This window comes from Phaenicophaeus curvirostris, chromosome 1 (genome assembly GCF_032191515.1).
Source record: "Phaenicophaeus curvirostris isolate KB17595 chromosome 1, BPBGC_Pcur_1.0, whole genome shotgun sequence".
Lineage (NCBI taxonomy): Eukaryota > Metazoa > Chordata > Aves > Cuculiformes > Cuculidae > Phaenicophaeus > Phaenicophaeus curvirostris.
In genome coordinates, this window is record NC_091392.1 from 132,608,500 (window position 1) to 132,633,629 (window position 25,130).

Genomic DNA, 25,130 nt, shown 5'->3' on the forward strand with positions numbered 1-25,130 from the left:
AGACAAAGAAACAATGACAGGAGTTTAGAAGTTATAATTGGGATATAAATGGATCACGAGTCGAACTCTTAGAAGTCCTTTTTATACATCACAATTCACACTATGTGACTCTTCACCATGCTAGAGTACAACCTAAATCCCTGAGTGAGGACACCCAAAGCAAGTGTGTAATTCTAAGGTGGTTCTGAGAAAGAAAAATAATTTAAAAAATTCAGTTGGATTGATGAAGCAATGTAATTGCAGGCAGGCTTCTGTATAGATCTGTCAGATTTTGCTGGTTTGGGGTATCAGTCAATCTCTGCCTTCTTTTTGATAATCTTGCAGTATTACGATGAGTTGGGTACTACCTTGCCGAAATTCTACAGGAAGAAATACATTTATAAGTATGAAAACACATAAATCCCATCTGAAATGAAGTGAATCATTTTGGAAAGACAACAGCATTTTTTGAGAAAACAAATAGGAATCATATATATTTTATGAGAAGTTATTTTTGCCACTGGAGAGACTTTAATGATGCTTTTAGACAGAATTACAGACATCAAATTCAAACCTAGGAAAAAATAACAACATAATTTATGTGAGAACAAATACAAAATACGTAAGAACTTTATCTCAGACATAGGGTAGACTAATCCTTGCTTTCATAAATCATCTTTCAAAGCACAAGAATCACTGGAGATTGGGTGCGGTAGCGTGGAATAGCAGAAACTTGGCTTCCTGCCAGAGATTTCCTTGAGCCAGGTCATTTGGCCTTAGTATCCCTGTTAAAAATCAGAGATTTGACACCCTCCAGTATTATCATAATGAACCCATCTTATTAAATAGGTGGACAAGCAAAGACAAAGTTATTAGCAACCTGCGTGCCTGTCTAAGGAAACAGGAGACTGGCTTCACATGTTAGGGTGTATGTTAATAAGCTCAAGCCTATGGAGGAAGAGCCTTGCATTTCAGAGGGTTCATTCCCCATCTTCCCTTTTCGACATGGAAAGGCAATTTCTCCACAAAGAACTCCGTGAATCTGCCGGGTTTTATGTTAAATATGGTATCTTGTAAAAGTCTTCCTGAACTAATTTTAGCAGAGTATCTGCACTGAAACTACTGAATTCGCAGGCACCACGTACTCTGGTATTCTATGGTAATTTTTAGGGAATGAATAAAAGACTTTGCATTGCAATTGCTTGCCTCGGGTTACTCCAGTGAGACGTTTGTCCAGTAAAGAACTGTCCAAGATTCCCGGTTAAGTAATTAAATTAGCATAGTTAAGAGAAAATTCACAAAAATTCACAGACCAAATGTTATGTGGTCATAAATTAAACAAAAATTCCTTCCTCCTTCCTTCTTTCTCCCTTCCTTTGTTCTCTGCTGATGCTGCAATTTTCTTAAAGTAAAATACTATTTCGAGTAAATAATTGGTATTCATTCCTCCCATTGGAGCCTCTTCCTCAGCCCTTACACCCTAACCTGAAAAAAAGGGGAAAGGGATTCCCTTAGCTTCCCAATTTTGAGGTATGGAGAAGGTGTTTCAGGTATTTATTGGTTTATTTTCACTGTCAAAATGGCTCTGTATGGTGGAAGATCCTCCTCTGCTCCTGTCTCCTCCTTCAGCTAAGCAATAATGGGCAAACACTGCCATGAAGTCACAACCCATACTGTGAAAAAAAAAAAAAAAAAAGATCTCATCCATCAAACTGTCACCTCAGTTTTCTGTCCAGGGTCACAGAGGAACAAAGTCAGCTTGTATCAGGTTGAAATAGCATTGGTAAGTGTTAGTGTGTGTGAAGCTGGTGGTTTGAAGTCTATTTATTTTGTTTGAAAGGCTCAAACAGCATGCTGCCGAGCAGAGAAACAAGCAGGAGGAAGTCTCCTTATGAATTATTACTGGAAGGTTCACAGCCATCATTTAAGATGTGAAATTATACTGTCTGCTTTTCTAGGTCTTCGATTTACTTTGTGGCAGCTGTCTGTTTCTGAGTTTCTGCATCTCACAGAAACGTAAAACTTGTTGTAAAAACTAAAATGACAACAGTATTTCTTCACCAAAGACTTAAAGCTTTCTTGAAAACCAGAGAATATGCAGGGGATATTATCTCAATATCTATGGCATACTTTCAAGACCAATTATATGAAAAAATTGCTATCCCTTTTTGCATAAACTGGGAATGATATAAATCTTTTCCACAGCGAAAAATGCAGTTATTGTTCTGATTTTTGGTATCAAAGGCACTTCAGGGAGGAACCAATGTTTTTTTACATTGCTTTTAATTTGGTTATTTCTAACATTATTGATTTCATGTCTGTTGGAGTCTTTTTTCCTATACTTTTTATTATTGATTTTCTGGTAGAAGATCTTTGTTGTTATTTTGCCATTTGAAATACCTAGAGGTTATTTACACGTTCTTTGTTAAAAAGAAAAATCTTAGGCCTAACAGCAGCTTTAGGAAGTCGCACAGATAATTTAATAAGCACAAAAAAAAGGTCTACTACTTCAGTGCAGGCAAACCAAGAAGAATGTGGAGAACTCTTCCAAGTACCCAGGAGTGTGCTTATTTCAGAAATTAGCAGCTGAGAGGGTGATGAATGGAGATGTGCACTTTTCCATGCCTTGTCCTGACACGCTGCTTGCGTATGGGGTGTGCTGCCCAAGTGGCTGGTGAGCTTGTTTGGACACCCTCCCTGAGGATGGCCATGCGGCACGAAGCGAGGAGCTTGAGTGGCAGCAGCATCTCTTCCCCCACCCCCCAGGAGAATCGCTTCTGCTGAAGTCATTTGGTGTGTGCTGCTTTTTCCTGTGTGAGGATTAGGGAGTAAGAGAATGGCTTTGTGAGGAGGCTCGGAGAGAGGGAGCTGAAGAGAGGCTGAACAGAGGGGCCGAAAGACTTTAGCCTTTCATAGTTTTTTCAGTCAATTCATTCTGGGAGACCAATTGCATGCGATACGGCAGCTGGGGGTTTTGTTTTCCTTTCAGCTATATACTGTAGGAGAAGCTGGTAAGGTTGGTTTTTTTTTTCCCCTTGTTCTACTGTTCCGCGATGCTATTGTACTTGCTTTATCGAAGTGGCTGTTTGGTGAGGAAGGGAAGTTGGTTAATGATGCTGAGGGTCCCCTGCATTGTCTCCGCTTTGTGCAGCTGCATAGTTTAGGGAGAGGCACTGTTTACAGTAGAAGGGTTGGTTTCCCTTGAACAACTTCGTTGTTATTTTTCCAAAGTTGTTTCACTCTTTCTTACGCTGCAGCTAGGAAAATAAGCAAACAATCAGACTCGGTTGTTTAGAAATAGGCAGACTTATAGAAGCTGCAATTTGCTGGAAAAGCTGTACTGCTAAAATCTCAGTTTCAGATATTCTGCCTTTGATGTTAGTGAATTTGTTGCTTTGCTGCATGAACTCCAAAACTGGGTTTTATGTGAGAACCTTCTCTCACAAACCTTTTCTTTGCATTTTCAGCAGGGACAAGATAGGTCCCTCAAACTGATAGCCAAAGAAAATAAAACAAAAATATATCTGTGGAAGGTGGAAATATTTGGAAGAAGGAAAAATCCCAGGGGATCTCTGGAATTAAATAAATGAAGGAGCATTAATTTTTGGCATTAATTTTTAGCAGAATGCTCTTGATTGTAATAGGAATCATGTGGTTAGGCAGAGAATATAAATACTCTTTTAGAAGATTCAAGATGCACAGGTGCATATCCTGTCTTAAGTGCATCCTTCCAAAGAGAGAGTTATCAGATTTGTCCTCTTGGGAGGCATGGGGGAGCTGGGGGGGAGAAGGGAAAAGAAAACCAGAAGATCCTGGCTATCCTGTCCCTTTCCCCTCTTCTTATTTTTAGAATAGTGACTTGTGTTTGTCAGCCCTTTATTTCCTTTTATATTGTCGTGGGAAACTTTAGCTTGAATTGGTTGGACATACGTGAGCTCAGCTTGGGGCATACCATGTCTATTCCACATGCACACTATGAAAATCCTGCTTGTGACTCAGATGAATTGTAAAGACAATAATTACCAACAAAAGTGTCTTTTGTGGCCATTCAAAAATCACAAACAAGTTAGAGGGGGATGATTGACAACAGTTACGCTACTGATTGACAGAGAACCAAAACCTTGGTCTGTGACTTAGTATGTTAGTTTTTCAAGAAGCGTTGACCTTTTTCACTATTATTCTGTTCTTTCTGGTGGACTATTCCCTACTACTCTATTGAGGCCAGAATGTCTATCTAAAATGTGTCTTTGTAATTACTGTCTATAGTTTATACATCTCTTTACAATGATATGCTTATTTGTTGGTGCCGAAACAAAATTGAGAGATGCATTGCAATTCAACCTCCATGACTGTGTATCTTTTATATGCTTCACATGCTTAACTATTGATTTCAGCTACAGATTTCACTCATATGAAGTAATGAAGTGCCGCATCCAAATCCTGCAATTTTAAACTCATGGTTCTAGCACTTGATAATGAAGGCCCAAGGATATCAATGTGGTTACTCATGCGAGTAAAGATTGAGACTCATTTCCCATTCATGAATGAAATGGTTTAGGAAGTGCACAGTTACTATGGTTCTCTTTTGGCTTAAAAACAAAAATCTTCATTAAAACAACCACTAACGAGATTTGTTAGACGGCCTCAAGGATAGACAAATTCACTGTTTTAATGTAAGAATGTGGTAGACTCTTGACAGCAGTTTTTTAAGAAGAATTATGAAAGGATTCCCTCTTTCCAGCTTATTAACAGTTTTAGATACATGGGAAACATAATTCACCTTTTTGTGCTGCACCATGAGATATAGCCATGACCCTTGAAATACTACCACAACTATGTGTTACTCCTCTCTTTGAGAATAAAAATTAGTGTAGTCTTTATCGCATATTCCCCTCTACTCCTAGTAATAACTGTCAGTCCTGCCAAATGACAGCAAACTGTTCCTTCAGGTTAGGCTTCTCCTGGTTTTCTAAAGACAAAGGCATTGTATCTCCAGCTTGCAGTGTTTATTACTTTCACATCTTTGGTTTCATCGCAAGGAAACAGGGCAGGTTGCATTCCCTGCTTACCGTTACACCAGTTAAGGCTTCTTAGTTCTCTAGTGGAGAAATTACTTCAGTGTTTCTAAATTGTTCAACATTTTTCTTTAGTTTACAGAGAGAAAAGATTAATTTACTGCTACTTCTTTCCTAGTTTTCATGTATTCTAGATTTCCAAATGTGACTTTGAAGAAAAAAAATGGCATCTAACTTAACTCATAACTGATATTATATCTGTGTGTGTGGATGGGAAAGGAAGTACGCAAAAGTTGTTGTGCAAGAAAGCCCTAAAATTAACTGCTTGAAACAGTAAAGTGTCTATCATAACTTTTTATAAAGCAGAAATACTTATACTTTTATATGGCAATAACTGTTGGAAAAAGGACCTCTAATTGTAAGTGAAAAATCACCACCAATATCACACTTACTCATTAAGAAAAAAATCTTGGCTATAAATGTCTCTTATGAAGTTAAGTAAAAATAAAATCAATTGCAGAGGTGGAGGGAAACATATAAATAAACTTAATGTCCATTTACTCATAAAATTAGAGCAATCTAAACATATTCTAGTAGCCATTAACTACCACCTATTTGTCACAACTGGAAGGTTTAGGCAAACAAACACTGTAATATTGTTTCTTGAAACATGTAACTCTCTAAAAGAAACTGTAAGGTTGGAGCTGCCATACTGGTACTATGTCGCAATTTGGTGAATTTTTTGTGTTTTTTTTACATTTCTTAGTCCAGATGTCACATAAAGATCATATAGCAAAAAAAAAGTCTGTTTTCTATACTATGTAACTACATACTTATATTTGCATATGTAAAGATTAGTGGCAATTTATAAAATGCAGTTGGTACACTGAAGACTGTTTTCAAGCTGGGTTTGTTAGTATTCTTTCACATGTACTTTTGTTTATATCACTTACGTTGTTGTTTGAACAGATCTGTAAACATACACTAACATCACACATCTATGTTAAATCAACACTTTCTATTATTACAGAGGATTCACAAAGCCTACACTTAGAGCTTATGGCTGGCTACCCATCTTCCTAGGAATAGCTACCAGAAGTGAATGTCAGTGTAAGTCATGCTAAATGCAGTGTAAGTGTTCTATTTTTCTTATCCCTAACTGAAAGAAAACACATTTGGGCTCTCATGGAAAGCTGCCATTTTACAAAAAGTAAGCAGCAGGAGGTCTAGTCTGGTGGAACAGGATAAGAATTAGAGAATACAGTTTCTACTTGACACAAAACAAGGGATTTTGAATATTGCTTCAAAATAATCTTTTTTTTCCAAATTGCTACGAAAGCCGCTAGATGCTAATTCCGTCGGTTTTACTCATGATGTAACACAATATAGAATAGGCTGAATATTTTTGTCATATGTCTAAATGACACTTATGGTTTCTAAATACTTATGTACGATTTTCAAAACCTTTCAGTGAAATTCTGCATGAGTGCAGATGCATCTTCCTGTTATGCACATCCTCCAAGACCTTAGAAGCTCAGTGTGTTCCATAGCTTTGGATTTGCTTGGCTTTTAAATCCAATGCAAACAGAGAGAAACTGAACTGCTGAGTAGTAGATCATCTGCAGGATAATTTCAGCACAGGAATGATGGAACATTATAATAAGATATGGCTGAGGCTTGCAAAGTTCACAAGCATCCCACTATCTTCCCAGAATGTGTTTCAATGATCTATGTCCATATCCCTTCATCTTTGAAAAACTGTCTACAAGCATGTTGCTCCCTCTGGTTGGATGTAATAGGTATCTTTCATCTTAGCAGTCTCAGTCTTTTAGACAACTAGTATCTATTTCCACAATGAACTTCCAGAGTTTAAGAGATTGACTTGTGGTCCATTATAAGTTAAAATTCAGCCCACATGGTGTGGCAGACCGGCAGGATGCTGTCTGTCAAGGACTCATAGTCAATGCAGAATGAAATTGTTGAGATGTGTGGTTTTATCCAATTAAAACTTTGACTGAAATGTTAATGATCTTTTGGCTGACGCTTTGGGAAAGACCACCAGTGATTTCCTAAGGGAAAGAACTATTAGCTTCCAACCATACCTAAGTCTGTCAAGCCCAGTACGTTATTAGCTGACATCTATGTAGACTTGTAAGAGCTTTTGAAGTTTTCTGGATTACATGCAGACAGAGAAGAGATGGATTATTTTTACTTCCATGAACCAGAGTATCATACTTCAGTGCTAAATAAAGGAAGCTAAGGGTCAACCTGTCAGTCAAAACTCATCTACATTAGAAAAATGTGTGAAGATTTTTTCCTGCGCTGGTCCTTCTTACCCAGGGCAGCCAGCTGTAGAAATGGTGTAATCTGAAACTTCAGGACTTGAAGGGTGTTCAGAGCATTCTCAGGTGGCAAAACAAGGAACAATACATTTTGACTGCCTCTGCACTTTTCCCTGATTTGTCCCAGTAGGTGTGTTGGTGGTGATGGGGCTTATACCAGGACTTGGATCACAGTTTTAACTTCTGGGTTTTATTTCTGTTAAGTTTTAATGGGTCAGATTTGGGGAATTACTGATTGCCCTTTGTGACCTGTTCTCTTCTAGGCTGTGGAAGAGATGAATGCACCCTGTTGATACTAGCATAGTGTCCTACGAGGAGATATCATTTGTCTTTTGGAAGTTCTGTCAATTACTTTTTTGCTTCTTGCAGTTCCAAGGCCATATATTAGACTTTGCACTGGGTGCTGTTACGTTTTATGAGACTATTTCTGTGCTCCATTCCTTTTCACTTTCTGAATTAAATTGCCTAGAAAGATGGTTTTGAAATTGATGCTGTGTAAAGCCAGACTCAATAATCAATGCCAATTTGATTATTAAGTAAGGTTTCCTTTAGTGCGATGTCGGGTGGGCAGGGGATCACTCCACCGAATGTGTGTGCCACTTCCAGTACAATTCACAAAGACTATATACAGTCTAAGCATACATATTCATCACTTTTCATGGAACAGGTGTGTCTATTACAATCAGTTTCTAGAATTTAATTACATAAGTTTCCTTCCCTTGGCACACGTGCTCTGCCCTCTGGGGATCTTCTTCAGGGTTCTTGGGATGAAGGCCGTAGATGTTCCTCACAGCTGAACTTTTCAACTCTCCTTCTTGCGTGTGCTCTTACACTCCTTGGGCACCTCTTCAAGGTTGCATCTGGTGCTGGCTGGTTCTTCTTTCTGTTTTCATGGTGCTAGTCCTTGGTATCTGGCTTAACTGGATACAGTCACATTCTTTCCCATTTTTTCTAACTGCAGCCTTGTTAAAATTCCCTGTAAGTATCCAGACACAGGCTAGCTAAAAGTTATTATCCAAGCTAATCCTATATTTTAGTTCTAAAATCACAAAAACTATACATAATATTCAAATATATAGTAGGTTAGTAACAAATAATTGCTTCCTTCAAAATGTTCAGCAGATGTTGAGAGAATGTTATAGTGAAAGCTGGGGGCATGTAAAATAAAATTTTGGTGGGATTCAATTACGGATAGAGACTTTTAAAACTTGGGCATCTGTGTGTAGATGTCTACATCTGATTCAGCTCAAATGACAGCTGAAATCTATGGTACAATTCACACACATGCATTTAATGACATTATGGATACATTAAGTGCCTTAGACATCCACATGGGACTGAGGTGATACAGAACATGTAGACACACTGTCTTCTGGAGAAATGGCTGTGCTGGGGCATCTGAAATGATGGAAGGTGCTTATGTACAGGCCTCTGAACAGGGTGGCCATTGTTGCTGGCCCACTCAGTAGCTTTTCTTATTCAACTGCTTGTGTCTGCAAGATCAGCAAAGGCTACAGTGCCATCTTGCACAATTAGCTTGTCTACAGACAGCTACCCACAATTTTAATAACTGTTGATTATTTTACATCTTTGTATTATGTAACTACTCTTGAAGAAAAAGAGCTATTTCTGGGCTAATAGTAACGTGTTCCTGCTGATTATGATAACAGGTGGAAGAAGGAAAGCAGGAAGGAAGGGGAGAAGTGTGTTTATCCTGTTTTCTGAAGGCAACTACTTTGAATGCTGAAGTTAGGCCCCTGGGCTGCTTTGTAGTCAAGAGAGTCAAACATTATCTGAATTATTAAAATTCCATATAAACTTTAGCCAAGGGAGTCCTTGGACTGACTCAAGTGGCCTTGGTAAGATGCCGAGCTGGTAACATCTAGGACTAGTCAATAGGAAACAACAGGCGTGCTCATTATACTCTAGGTCATCTGAACATGGCACTTTCCTAAGGTTATTCTAAGTTCTGTTAATGTGTTCAGACTGAAAGGGATTGTTTCAAACTATCTTTTCAAGGTTTCTATTATTCTATTCTGTTCCATTAATCTAATTTGGCATAACTGTTATTGTATATGATTTGAACTGACTTGTAGATGTACCTACCACTCTTCAGCTGCGCAGGACCATTGCCTTTAAGAAAATAATCTGAGGGAAGAAATACTTTTCTTTTGTTAAGCACCATTTACATTAAGTCCTTTTGCTACGATGTCTTTATACTTCCACATTGTTTATGCATATTCATAGTGTTTGTCTAATATATTCATGTATATTTTGAAACAGCACACATATGCACTCCACCTCACAATTCTTTTGTGCATGCCAAAAAATATTTTCCCCAACTGAACAATCTAAATTACAAGTCTAGTCATTGTCTGTTTTGAGGCCTATAATTAGAGCTCAGATGGAAGGGCAATAGAAGATAGTTTACCAATTTACATGTTAATCAAACACAGTCTGATGGACCATGATTAAGTAGGCTCAGTCAACATCTTAATTAGCCAGAAGCACATCATAAGACATAGGTGCCTGACTCCTCACCACTGAGATTTCGTTCCAAGCAAGTACAGGTTTCTCAATAGCTGTTTTCCATAGCATTGTTAAAGCTATGGATCTTAATTGCTCTAATGAGGGAAGTTAGCTAAAAACTATTTAGCCTTGTGTAGAACACATGAGGTAGCCCAGCATCTTAATTGGAGGGCAGAGCCTAGCTAATTTGTAACCTGGACGAGGTAGGATATTAAAGAACAGATTTCTGCCAAAATTGCATCAAGCACAGATTATGTTTTTTAAGAAGTGCAGATGGTTTTATCTAATTGATTAGTTCCACATGTCCACAGCCCCAGGAATCTCTCTACAGGAATCAGAATAAGCACAATTTAAGTATGCTTTTGTAGTTAAGTAACCTGCTGGGCAGGACTTCATCTCTCCTTACAATGTCTCTCCTGGTATTTTGTTTAAAGGCTTGCTGGTCTGTAGCTAATTTATTTTACAAGTGAAAATCAACTTTCTGCATACAGATATGTTCTAAAATTCCTTGAATACTATCAAATATTGTTTTCAAATGCTAGCCTGTCTGAGGAGTAACTCCCCATGGGACTTGGAGATGTTTAGAATTTTTCCCCATTTGATTCCTTACTGTACATCTTTCACTGCTGCAAAATATACACAGTGATACGTAGATGGAAGTGATCACAGTATATTTATTTTTATTTTATAAAGGAAAATTCTGTTATGACATGTTTGATTTTAGTGGAAAGAAGTTCTTTACTGATGAAACTAGTACCATTCTGGTATTATATGTTCCCTCTATCAGAAGAATGCAGAATAAAAGTGCAAATAACAGTATGCTGTGTGCAATTTCTGTCCTTGCTGTCATGATAGCTGGTGTAAGAGATGCTGGTGCTTACAAGGAGAAAAACACGTGTTGTGTCTTTTGGAATTGACAGCTAAGCAGAACAGGGAGTAATTTATGACCTTGTATTTTCTATTATCTTTGGGCATAACATGATTTTCTACACTCAGAGGTATGGACTGGCTTTAGTATCAGTACCAGTCACTACATGAGTGTCAGATGCTACCCTGGCCTTCCACCCGGGAGACTGATATCACAGCCTCTCATATAGGAAGTATTCCTTCATTACAGAAATAAAGGAAAGATTCCCTGAGATCAAAACTACTTACAAATTACAGATATCTCTTGCCAGAACAGTGATGATTTATTAGTGGAAACGACCCAGGAAGTTCCTGTGGTCTATTTGCCTGCCAATGCTTTGTTATTTCTTGCATTCTCTCAAAAGCTTCATTATGTTCAATCCATCCTTTTAGTCTTTAATGGCAGCCTAGCCTCTTATTTAGGAGATTATTTTCTTCGTATTAAATGTTCACTTAACTTCATGCTTCTGTTTGTAGAACAAATCATCCTGCTCCCTTCAACTCAGGTCATTAAAAAAAAGTACTCTGTATGTAGTTATAAAAAGATTTTATTACATTTCTGAATATAATGTACGTTTCAGATCAATGGCTAGAATTCGTGTTGAATCCTTTTGTGAAGAGCTAACCCTTAAGATTATTTAAGCCCTAATGTTTACCATCATAAAATAAAAATTTCATGCCTTGAAATACGGAGTGTTAGAAATTGCCCTCACCTATAGTACTTGAAATATCTTAGCCTAAAAATGAGCAATTTTAATCTTCATGGAACCAAACATTAAAAAAAAATTCAATGGCTATCTTCAGCTGCCATGCTGCATTAATGCAGGTGCTACCAATATTTCCTAAGCAAAGTACAAAGAAATTGATGGGTACAGTCTTTTTTTTAGCCTAAACACATACTGGCAGAGCTGCCACTGAAGTTACTGTGGTCTACAGATGTCATGTGGTAACTGAAAATGTCTGTTTGGACGATTAACATGACTATGCCTAGGAAAAATCAGTTTTTAATAGCTGAAAAACATAACAGAAAGCAATTATAAATAACACCTTTAAATGTTTATATAACATTTAATATAAATCTTGATAAAACAAGAGGTTATAACTTCTGCCTTGCCTAACCTGGAACATCAGTGGATGTAACTGTGCTTGGTCTATGTTCTGTCTTTGGTACATCTGTATCATTATTATGCTTTATATTATTCCTCCTTACTTTTCCTTCTGCTTTCCATCCTGGCTAACTAATTAAAAATGAGGATTTATCTCTGCTAACCTCCATGAATCAAAATGCTAGATTGTGACATAGTTAATCTTAAAGGATAAGTCTTTTCATCCATGCCTTCTGGAGGTTTGTGTCTTTTTCCCATTAAAGCAGAAGCTCACGTACTTAGGTTTAACCCCTAACTGCAACATTTAAAATATAGGTAAGATAGATATCTCCTTTAATGAAATAAATTTGGTATCATTATAATGTTAAAGTATGAAGAAGTATCTTGACATTTAAGGAATACAAAATACCACCCCTACACAAACAGAGTGCAGAAGTTTTTAAGCAGGAGATTTTATCACTGTTTGAAGTTAACAGCAAAAAGTGTTTACTGATGTGTAACCTGTTTTCTTCTGGAAGGATCTGATTGCGGTGCATATTTTTAACAGCTGTAGACCATTATTTTTTGAAGTTAATTTTGAGTTCTTAGATTAAATACCTAATTCACGTGAATACAATCAAGAAGGAAAGCAAAATATTACAATATGGTGAAGTGACACAAGCAGTTTTCTTAAGATGGTTAGTTTGCAAGTGTTTAGAGTGAACGATCATTTTCTATAGTGCTTCGATTTTCCATTTAAGTGCTTACAATGTAAAAATCTAAAAATATCTTCCATCATACACAGAATTCATTGTGTTGATGTATTCCCATCATCAGTTATCCTCCAAGAATATTCAAGTACTAAGACTGCAATTAACTTGCACTTACACAATGTTTTCCAGTATAAAGAAATCTCTGTGAAGTTTTCACATTTTACAGAAAGGAAAACAAAGACAGAGATTCAGTGTTTTGATTAAGATTCTGGTATTTATGAGACAAGAAGGTCTCTAGTGTGTATGATCAGAGCACTGGACATTTTTCACAGATGATCCTCTCTTGTCTTTGAGATAATATTCTCCTGGAATCAGTCTCAGGGAGATGTATTGGGGGAGCAGGTGGGGTTTTAATGAAAAGAAGACATGGCTATTTGAACACCATTGTAATCACTAACAATACAGTCATTAAGGTGAACATACACAGAAAGTAAATATTTGTGACTGGTGTTCTGTCTGAAAAAAAAAGTGGAAAATGGGAAAAAAAATGCCTATGTATTAATTTTGTTTCAGTTAGCTGTCTTGTTTTAAAAAAAAATTAATTAGTTGAGAAAAAACAAGCCAAGAAAAAGCAACCAGCTGTAGTCGATATTATTCAGTGTGAAAAATATAATTTAATCCTCTCTATTTTTTCTGTAGGAGATCATTAGAGGGCTTTATGGTCTTTACGGATCAGTACAAAAGACATTCTATATCTTGATGTATCTCTATGAATTTGAAAGAAGTGACCTCTGTAGGGGATACTACTGTTGGTTTTACATCATTAACGTTGCCCTTCATTTATTGCTGTAGAATACCTGCACTGTCTTTTAAAGTGGGAATTGCCTGGGGTGACAAATTGAATCCTGAATCTTTGCACCTGACACCATGAGAGCCTATAAATTAGTTATGGGCTAGGAAGATATATTCCTAAATGTTTCTGTTTCTCATAGAAAACTTGACCCTTGGGGTCATCAACCAAAAAAATGGAAAACCTGGACTTTTTAACAAGAAAACAATTATTTAAACACATCTATTTGCCGTTATTAGTGTTTTTAGAATTAGAAGTCCTTGTTCTGCTAGGTTTACTTCTGCCCTCGAGACTCAAGTTGTTAAAAACGGGGTTCAGTCTAGCCCATTTAGTACTGGGAAGAATGTACAATGGAAACTGAGTTAAACCAAGGCTCTGTGTGCACTGCTTTTGGTCTTTCAAAGGAACCAAAGATTAAGTTATCTTATTTCAAAGCTGCAATAGCATAGAATTGCCAGTGGTAACTATACTATCACCCATATGGTGGTTTATTATTCTAGCACATTCATGGCTAGGATGAAGCAAATAAATTATTGAGTGCTGTGGGTGATTTCATTTATTTATGTATGTATGTGTGTCATTGTTAGAGCAAACAGTACAGAAAAATCTTGCATCCTATTATGACTCCCGTGAGGAAATCTTAATGCCATTCAGCCAGGTGGAGCTTCTATGAGTTTTTTTTCATTCACTGCCATCCGTCTATCCATCATAAATGCCCTGAACACTTTTCAGCCATGAAAACTCCTTGCTGCAGCAATATATGGGCTTTGTAAATAAAGTCTGTCACCCCTAAGGGGAACAATATAGACTTCTAGGAATTCTCATATATTTAATCTGGTTTAAGGCCTGAAAAGTATATTTCTGTAATAAAATATTTTAAGACCTTTTTGTCCTGGGAAATTTCTTTTCCATGGCAGGTGACCTTTACAGGTCCTTTCTGACTACATAACGGCTACGGATATGAACATTTAGAGGTTTCAAATGGGTACAGTATGATGCAGGCATTTTTTAAAGATTACTCCAAGGCTAAAGCACTTTCTCTGCCCCAATATTTGAGCCGTTTGAAAGCATCAAGACCCATGCTATCCCTGCAGTTACACACAGAAAACTTCCAGTGGCTGCAGCCAAAGCTGCACTTGTGCGTCCAAGGGCAGTACTTTGGCTCTGAAAGTTAACTAGGATATGAAAGAATAGAATTGGGGTTTGTATAGCCTTGTTATGGCTCAAAGCATGTTACAAGTAAATAAATGAGCACAGGGAGCATGTAGGGAGGCTGAGAGGATATTGGATGTTCAGTTAAAGATCACTCAGTGATTTGATCAGCTTGATTTATTAATAAAAGTAATAGTGGCCAGAAATACTGATGTTATTGTTTTTCTCTTCATCTTGCTCCCTCTGTCTCTTTAATCCCAGAAAAGAGGCCAATGATTTTTTAACATAAGAGTTTTCAACCCACTGTCTTAATTTTTTTTTTCTTTTTCCTTTGGCCTTTTCTTCTCAGCAGCTTGTAAGACCTGCATGCTAGGTCTGAAAAACAGCCCTACAGAGTCAAATGCTTTAATCTAGTCATGTTGACATCACGTGCACAGCTATGTAGTAGGACACATGCAGATTTTTGGAGAAGACACTCCTAAGCAGCTAAGCAAAGCAGGCAGCATTTTCTAGCAGCTTCTTTAGGGCCACCTGTACTGCTACAGCAGAGACACCTGAGCTGGCTCTGTCTCTGTTTACTCAGGGATATGCAGTGCAGCACAGCACCTGAGGTGACAAATCACTTGGGAGTTTAAATTGAGACGGATCATTGTCACATTTAGCTTGACATTTAGGACTAGTGAGTTCTTCAAAGATATTGGACTGCTCCTATGTAGCTTCTTTACTGTGCCACCCTAATTCAAATCTCTGGTAGCTTACATAGCAAGGTATGTTTGTCAAGCTCCATGGTGCAATGAAAACCTGCCATACAGATCCGAGTCATACGAGAAATACTGAGCCAGCAGACTCCTCTGTAAAACTCGGTGCAAGATTGGGGTAGCTGATACAAGATTTTATAAGCCTCTGTCCAAATACTGTTAAGTTTCAAAGGGGAAAGAAGTCAGTACCAGATACTATGTAATTATCCTGGTGTTTCCAATACCACCAACTGAATTTGTGGCTTTTCATCATCCATTTCTGATGCAACATGAGAGTTGCATGTGCCTGTAATTTCCCCTCTAAATCCCTCCGTCACAAAGCACTGTTGTGGTAACATCATAGCTCTCACTGCTTGGAACAGCCTGGATTCATATTACTGGCATCAGGCAGTAAATCTGATGGATTAACTGATATTTCCTGAATTCTTTAATTTGTTAAAACATTTACTAGAACATTTCTGGAATGATGTACTTAATATTTTCACTGTAAAAATGAGCAATGACATGTATCTGTCTGCTGCTATGTTTCAAGTGGTAGGATTTGGTCTTGGGCAGTATCAGCAACTTGCTGCTTTTGTAGTTTGGGTGCAATAATTTGGATGCAATCACAGATTTTTCTTGCTAATTATTCTCTGCCTCACAGCAAGCAGGATTATGGGAGATGCCTTTAAGTAGTGATCATAATAATACGATAGTATATACCTACAAACATCTATACACAAAGGTATGTGCTACATTTACTCATTTCCTTTTTGATTTTTTAGCAGTTCTACGATAATTGCATAGTTTAACTGCCCCCCTTTGTTTTATGTGTGTGTATATATATATGTATCTGTTAAGATATCCTTCCTGATATTTCCTTTTTTGATTTGGAGGTGAGGGCTATCATTGCTGGTGCAGGATTTTTAACTATGTAGTGACTGGGGCTCATTTTACCTCCTTAACTCATACAGGGCTCCCTATTGATATGTAGTTTTCATTTTGGTGTTGCAGTAGAAGCTAAAGAAGAAATAATATGAAGGAGTATGATAAGAAGCCCCAAGCTTCTAAACTATAATGGTTTTAGCCAGAGTTAAGGGAACATTCACTTTCCTTTTCAGATCACGCCAGTAGAGTTACAGGCAAAAGTTGCATCACGAAGGACAAAGTGGAGGAGGGTCAGGGTGCCACAGGGAAAAACTGGAATGGAGAGCCAAGGAAAGACCTCTGGGAACATGGACTTGTGGCTGCTCAAGGTGCTGCAGGATGGAAGGGACATGAAGGGCTGAGATGCACGAGCCTGCTGGCAAGGAGCAGCCTACCCTCCCCACCCTGGGCAGCTCCCCCTGAGGCTTCCCTTTCTGCCTCTTTCTGCCACTGTGTCATGGCAAAGCAGGCAGCAAGCCTGCTGCTGCTTTCCTGCCCCCAGCAGCAAGACTGCTTCCCTTACCTGTGCCTAGAGCTGGCTGATGTGGCTCACATGATCTGTACAATGCTGGTGAAAAAGAGAAAAATAGAAACCTTAGAACTGTACACACATGTACAGTTACATAGCAGCATTTGCCAGTGTTTGGCTGCAGTAGAAGTCAGAAGGGCAAGTAATGAATGTTTTAATTAAAATGCTGGCAACGTTGACTACAATTAACATATTTTAGAAAAAGGTAACATATAGGTGAACAATGTGGTTAATGTTTTATTGATACCTGCCCTGGGTGTGTGTGAATCAGGATGGTTTGTGCACTTTCTTTAGAAATAAAGATTTCTGTAGTACTTTCCAGTTGGAGATTGCAAAGCCTGAGCTAAAACTAAGCTAACATGGGATCAGAAGGCTCTTTAAATTCAACCTGTGAATCAGAGTGCTTTACACAACCTCTTCTGCATCTGCTCTGCAAAGGAAGGGACCTTGCAGCAGGACACATTTTCCCCTCCAGAAGTTCCCTGTCTAGGCTGGCATGAGCACTAGGGGGGTCTTTTCTTACCTGCAGAGGATGACCAGCTTTCAAAAAGCATTAATTTCCTGCCAGGCTCCACCTCTTCCACAATCATAATATTTTAGCTGAAAATTCATAACATGTTAAAGACAACTCTGCATTCCTTTTCTCTAGCCTCTGGCTTTCAAATAGTGGGGTTATATTCAGGTCAGACTGTCAGCTCTCCCTCTACAACAGTCTAAAGGCCAAATCCTTTTAAAAAAGAAAATAAATCTTCAGTTCTCACACAGTGACTTGGGATCTGGAGCTGAGGCTTCACAGAAAAGATCAAATAGACTTAGCCTTGTGACAGAACTGTAAGAAATGGCAACTCCTCATTATCCCATTGATGTCCATAGAGGAATGTTTCAATTTCAGTATTAAAGTGGACCAAAAGGGCCAACAGTCTTCTGGTGTTTCCTGAGAAGGATGAGCAAGGATATAGTCCCTGGGACAAGAGCTGGTACCACATCTGCACTGTGTGTGCTGGTGATTGTTACTTGTGCTCTGGTGTCTTACGTTGTTACGGATGCTCACTAAAGTGCTACACTGAGTTAAACTGAATGGTTGTGACATGCAAAGTGGTAATGAGACATGGGATACTGAGCAGAAGTTAATGACTCATGGGCACAGATGGGGCCAAAAGTGGTTATGAGCAGCTGCTCGACAGTAAAGCCCTAGAAAGTTTGACGAGAACAGAAGTGGATGAACTGTACAAAAAACAGCTCATTCTCCCTTGAGGATCTTTGCCTAAAAAGAGGGCAGGACTCTTGTCCCATTCAGACCCAATCATGAGCTCATCTCAGCCTGCACACTCTTCTCCAACAGCTGCAGCTGTGTTACAGCAGCCTCTGTGCCTGTGCTAATGGAATAAAAGCATTTCCATGTGCTCTTTTCGTTCAGAAAGCATACATCCCTTCCCACAGCCTCCAGTGTATCCTCGTTGCCTTGAAATGGATTCAAATATTAAAGCCTGTTAAGTTTAATTATTGTTAAAAGTCTGTGAGGAAACAAAATCTTATGGCCATTCAAGCTGTTTCAAAACAGGAAAAATAAATCACAAATGTGCAGTCACTTACGGGAAATTCAGAAGCTGGCAGAAAGCAGTAATATGCACTGAAGAGAGCAATCATAAAACTTGCACGGTCTTCTCAGCTATGCGTGTAGGTTGTTCCCGGCCTGGTGAATATTGGTCCTTAGTGAGGATCTCTCATGGTCAAGACTTGCATGCCAGAGGTATCGCCTGCCTTTCCAGGCTTTCATAACCAAGCTCATGAGCAGGTAGATTGCTACGGGGATGACTTAGTGCTTTATCATGAAAATTGTTAAATCCCCATAATTTCAAACGAAATCAAGGGGAAGAGCTTGCCTTTAGCACTTTCGCCAATCATGTGCAAACCAAAATTTTATTCAAACAGAATTTTTGCTTCTGAGAATGTAGGATGAGGCACATGTGGGAAAGTTTTCCCTGTTATACATACCCCTGCTACCTCCTTGCTTTTCTTCTCCCCAAGACAGGGATTTCTGATTTGGGGCAAATACTGCACTATGCATGGACAGTGGATCTGTTCAGTGGACATGTTCTCTTTCATTTTAATATATGCACGTACCCATTTAACAAGGCTGTGTCTACTCTTCCTCTGTCCCCCTCCTTTTCCTAATACAAAAGTGTTTTCAGTAAGTTATGCTGTGCCAAAGCAGCACCATAAGAAAAAGTAAATAATTCACTCTACATTGAGGGGCAGTGCAAAGTGAGCAGTACTGGTAGTAGCTGTTCTTATGAAGTGACTGAAGAAGGAGATGTATTTCCTTCAAGTTTACAGGAAATCTCAGTTTACAATTTAGCAGTATTCTCTCTTCTCCCACTAGAATATCCATGCTGACACCTGGCAGCCACAGCAACAGCAGGCAAGCTTCACTGTCCTTTTTTTAACGAGTATTTATATGTTGAGAAGTAACCACCCAGTCAAAATAGAAACAGTGATTTACTTTCAGCTTAGCACATATGCTACATGCTTCTCTTTTATTATTAGTGTCTCTTTTATTAATGATCTATTTCAGTTTTCTTCTGATGTGTAGTTGTGTTACTCTTTCTTCTTGTATAAAATTTTCCTGTAGAAGTTCAAAGCCTCATGTTTCTGCTGGAAAAGCCTCCTGTCTTTCTGTTTCTGAAGACCATTTTTGATCTTTAACTTCAAACCACACAGGGAAAAAAAAAGCCATTACTAACAGACTGGGGAGGCGTGGTGAAATGTTTATTGCAAGGAGATGTAAAAAAACACATATCATGTTTTGTGGAGGATGCTGCACCTAGTATTGTGGTTGGAAGGGTTGAATCGCTGTTTGCTCATATGGAGATAGAACTCTTTGCTAATGCCTGCTGACAATGTGTGTTGCTGATTCTTGTCCTCTAGCATGAGCTGTAGCAAATGCTGATAAATTCCAGACTCTAATCAAACTTATTTCAGAAACATTAACATTTACTAAACAAACAGCTTTTCCTCTTCTCTCTTGCATGCAATGGATGTTTCTAACATTGGTTGCTGGTCTTCCTACAAAGCATAACAGATGACCACTGCTTCTAATGAAATAATTATATTACCTAGCCCTTTCCTTGGAAAAGGAAAGGTACGGGCTTGATTTTTTACCGTTTTAGCTCTTGCTTTTTGAGAAGTGTCTTGCATCTGTCACTATTGTTTTCCCTTAACGACCCTGATGATGAAGATAAAGTTTTTGGTTAAAAAAAATCCATTGCTGGTTTAAATGAAAGAATGGCTACTTTTCTTGGTTAAAAAATCTGTTGCTGGTTTTCAGTGAAAGAATGGCTACTTTTTCAGTTTGGTCACACTCTCTGTTTATAAAAATGTAAAAGGGAAAGATGAATCCAAAAGTCTGTGGAGAAACATAGAGCTGTTAAGAGCCATCTATCAGAGCAATGGGGTAGATCTACACTGCTTTCAGACAGGTCTTGGGAGTGCTCTGAAACACCTTCTTCCTCATCTATTCATAACGTGTTGACACAATTGCTTAAAGTATCATGTTGATACTCTCTGGGTGTCTTCTTTGGATGTTCTTGGTGACATGCTAAGCCAGTTGACTGAATATTATTGAGGTACTAAACTGGCAGACACGCTTACATAACACAAGGGGCCATATGTGGTAGAAATGCCTCTGAAATAGATTGGGTTCAAGCTCCCAGGTCCAGCATTTGTACAGACAGAGGCACAGCCTTGAGAACTGCCCAGTGGTGAGTTTAATCTGCTCTCAGAAGCACGTTTGTCCTGTTGAGAACCTGAATGTGCTATCAGAATGGTCACTGTGGGAGTGTTCAGGAGCATACTGGCAAGATGGGGGTCTTTCTGCATCACGCTCTCGCGTGTGCGTATGAACGGGAGAGTGAGAACAGAGACTCCTCAGATTCAGAATATACTTGATTCCTAAACATTTCAAGAAACTATTTGGCCTTTGACATTGATGACATGCCATAGATTGCTAATAATAGCATGCCTGAACTTTTGTTAGAAAAATAAGCACATCCTTCAGTAATTCCCACACTCCTAGTTTAAATCACCACAATATTGTTATTAATGCCAGGGCTGATGAAATACAGAGAAATAGTAAAACCTCAGCTGAATAAAATTTGTTGTCCTTTGAGGGGTCTTTATTATGAGACTGGAAAGAAGAACAATAACATGTCAGCTATTCATTTGTCAGCACCCCTGCACTTGGACACTGATATGGGTGACAGGATACTCTTGTTGTCCCACCCTCTTCACAAGTGTCAAGATCTTGCACAAAGCTGCTGATGTTCTGCTGAATTATTATGGCAAGTACAGTTTCATTAAATACCCCTAAAATAGAGGAAGCATGAGTAAGAGGAAGAATTCACTGAGTTAAGGTAGAGAAATTCCTGGAAGGAAGTACAGTGGCAAGATGGGCCAGATGGATTAGGCAACCTCATAATGAAATGAACTTTTATCCCTGTCTGCATTCACGGATTTATTTTACTCATTTCTTCCTAGATCCATGATAACTATTTGGGAATTTTGGCATAAATCCCACTATTTACCCCTTCCTGAATAATCAGTTTCATACTATTTGTGGGTATGAACAAGCTGAGTCCTTACCTCTGTGCTCAGAAAACACATAGACCTAAAATCCGAGCTTGAGCTCCTCTTGGATATAGATTTTATTCATCTTATAAAAAAACAAATAAAAGCAATACAATGTAACCTTCAGACAGAGCTTCCTCTCCAAGCCCCATTATGAGGTTGCCTATTTTTTCATGAATGTTGGAGGATGTAGTAATTAAGAGAATAATATTGTTTCCACAGAATCACTATATATAAGATAGCTGCTCCGGTATTGAACTCATTTCTCATGTTTCTGGACGTGACATTCAAAACTGTGTTGTTTGTTTGGTACAAAAATACAGCGCTTGGATTTGCTGGGGACCCCTTCTAAAAGTATGTGTTATATCAGGAAACACAGAACAATATGAATATGGGCAAGACGGATTGATATCCACATACTTTAAATGGAATGGTATGAGTTACCCTGAGGTTTGCTTGCTGGTGTTTTTCTCCCCTTTATGCTGACTACCATGATATCCTGTTACTATAGACTAATGTGGAATGCACTCTGCTTTAATGGTCAGAGTTCAGTGGTTTTACTGTATTTTCACAAGGAGAAAGCTAGTCCTTAACAAAAATTTTCTTGTCCCAAGGGACTAGGCATATGCTGGGAAGAAAATGTATCACAAATTTCAAGTATGCAAATTCTTGTGGGCTTTTAAGACTGTTACTGCAGAGAAATTACAGCATAGAGACTTCATAGTGGTAGTGGTGCTATGGCATGAAGTATAATATAGCGTTCTTTGCAATCCATCAAACTAGCAGGAAAATAGAATCATAGAATCACAGAATCACTAGGTTGGAAAGGACCCACTGGATCATCGAGTCCAACCATTCCCATCAGTCACTAAACCATGTCCCTGACCACCTCATCCACCTGTCTTTTAAACAGCTCCAGGGATGGTGACTCAACCACCTCCCAAGGCAGCCTGTTACAGTGCCCAGTGATCCTTTCCATGAAATATTTTTTCCTGATGTCAAGCCTGAACCTCCCCTGGCGGAGCTTGAGGCCATTCCCTCTTGTCCTGTCCCCCGTCACTTGGGAGAAGAGGCCAGCTCCCTGCTCTCTGCAACCTCCCTTCAGGTAGTTGTAGAGAGCAATGAGGTCTCCCCTCAGCCTCCTCTTCTCAAGGCTAAACAACCCCAGGTCTCTTAGCCATTCCTTATAAGGCCTGTTCTCCAGCCCCTTCACCAGGTTCGTTGCTCTTCTCTGGACTCGCTCCAGAGCCTCAACATCCTTCTTGTGGTGAGGGGCCCAGAACTGAATGCAGGATTCGAGGAGCGGTCTCACCAGTGCCGAGTACAGAGGAAGAATAACCTCCCTGGACCTGCTGGTCACACCATTTCTGATACAAGCCAAGATGCCATTGGCCTTCTTGCCACTTTGAACCTACGCTGTCTTATTTTTGCATGTAGAACTCAGCTTTATGCATTAGAGAGCTTTAGAATCGGGGTTCATGTCACTCCTTGGGTTCAAGAGGAATCATAGAATGGTTTGGGTTGGAAGGGACCTTAAAGATCATCCAGTTCAAACCCCCCTGCCATGGGCTGGGACACCTCCCACTTGGTCAGGCTGCTCAAGGCCCCATCCAACCTGGCCTTGAACACCTCCAGGGATGGGGCAGCCACAGCTTCCCTGGGCAACCTGTGCCAGTGCCTCACCATCCTCATTGTGAAGAATTTCTTCCTAATGTCTAGCCTAAACCTTTCCTCCTCCAATTTAAAGCCATTTCCTCATATCCTATAACTTCATGCCCTTGTAAAAAGTCCCTTCCTAGCTTTCCTGTAGCCCCTTCAGGTACTGGAAGGTTGCTATAAGGTCTCCTTGGAGCCTTCTCTTCTCCAGGTGAACAATGCCAACTCTCTCAGCCTGTCCTCATATGGGAGGTGCTCCAGCCCTCGGATCATCTATGTAATCCTCCTCTGGACCCGTTCCAACAGCTCCATATCCTTCTTATGTTGAGGATTCCATAACTGGACACAGTACTCCAGATGAGGTCTCACAAGAGAGGAACAGAGGGGCAGAACCACCTCCCTCGCCCTGCTGGCCACACTTCCATGGATGCAGTCCAGGATACGTATGTTGGCCTTGTGGGCTGCGAGTGCACATTGCCGGCTCATATCGAGCTTACAGTGCCATAGATGGTATCACCAGTAAGAATCAATGGAACCTCATTCTGCGTGCGGTATTTTAAATCTATTTTAACATCGCTCAATATGTAGCCAAAGCCCAGCCGAGCAGCAACCGAAACTGCAGACCTTCAGCCTTCCCCTGCAAACAGAAAGCTTTTGCACTTCCTACAAGAAGCCAGTGTCCCGGCTGCCCCGACAGGACAGGGCGCCGGCAGCGTGGGGGCAAGCGCTGTGGGCAGAGCCAAGGGGGTTCCTGCTCAGTCCCCCATCCTGCCTGCTCCCCTGCGCTCCCCCGCGTCCCACAGGAGTGATGGCATCAAGCAGAAACCATTAAAAAGTCAAGCCCTAACAAACTGCTTCCCGCAGCAGACTTCCCCCCCCCGCCACTCCTTCTAAGTTGCATATAAGAAAGGTTTACCTGAGCAATATCTCTTTCTGCACTTGGGGCACAACAACCCTATGCAGTGCTACAGACTAGGAGAAGTCTGGCTGGAAAGCTGCCTGGAGGAGAGGGACCTGGGGGTGTTGGTTGACAGTGACTGAACATGAGCCAGCAGTGTGCCCAGGTGGCCAAGAAGGCCAATGGCATCTTGGCTTGTATCAGAAATGGTGTGACCAGCAGGTCCAGGGAGGTTATTCTCCCTCTGTACTCAGCACTGGTGAGATTGCACCTCGAATCCTGTGTTCAGTTCTGGGCCCCTCACCACAAGAAGGATGTTGAGGAGCTGGTGGAGGGGCTAGAGAACAGGTCTTACGAGGAGCGGCTGAGAGAGCTGGGGTTGTTTAACCTGGAGAAGAGGAGGCTGAGGGGAGATCTCATTACTCTCTACAACTACCTGAAAGGAGGTTGTAGAGAGGAGGGTGATGGCCTCTTCTCCCAAGTGACAGGGGACAGGACAAAGCACGATGGCCTCAAGCTCTGCCAGGGGAGGTTCAGACCGGATATCAGGAAAAAATATTTCATGGAAAGGGTCATTGGGCACTGTAACCAGCTGCCCAGGGAGGTGGTTGAGTCACCTTCCTTGGAGGTGTTTAAAAGATGGGTAGACAAGGTGCTCAGGGACATGGTTTAGTGTTTGATAGGAACGGTTGGACTCGATGATCTAAGAGGTCTTTTCCAACCTGGTGATTCTGCGATTCTTTCTGGTCTTCTGATAGTTTTAGTGTGTTCATGAAGTTTGGTGTTTTTGAGCTTGCTATTCTGTTTTAACATAGATGTGCGTGGAAGATGTGGTACTTTCTTCTCCCACTTCTCTGTCTCTGTGCTGGAGCACCTCCCATACATGCCTGAGAGAATTTGGAACGTACAGCCTGGAGGAGAAAAGGCTCTGGGGAGACCTTATAGCAGCCTTTCAGTACTTAAAGAAGGCCTACAGGAAAGCTGGGGTGGGACTCTTTATCAGGGAGTGCAGGGATAGGTTGAGGGATATTGGTTTGAAGATGAAAGAGGGGAGATTTAGATTCGGTATTAGGAAGCATTTTTTTCCTGTGAGGGTGGTGAGGCACTGGCAGAGGTTGCCCAGAGAAGTCATAGGTACCCTATCTCTGAAGGAGTTCAAGACTGGGTTGGATGAGACTATAAGCAA

The 25,130-nt window shown here is 39.9% G+C and overlaps 1 protein-coding gene across 1 annotated transcript in view; it reads left to right on the top strand.

Annotated features, from left to right (window-relative positions):
• The first annotated feature begins 2,822 nt into the window (after window positions 1–2,822).
• The window catches only part of MID1 (midline 1), a 180,976-nt gene continuing 158,668 nt past the window's right edge, over window positions 2,823–25,130 (top strand). Inside the window, exon 1 of the mRNA XM_069875171.1 lies at window positions 2,823–2,990. The gene's annotated coding sequence lies outside the window, so the exon portion shown is untranslated. The remainder of the gene's footprint in view (window positions 2,991–25,130) is intronic.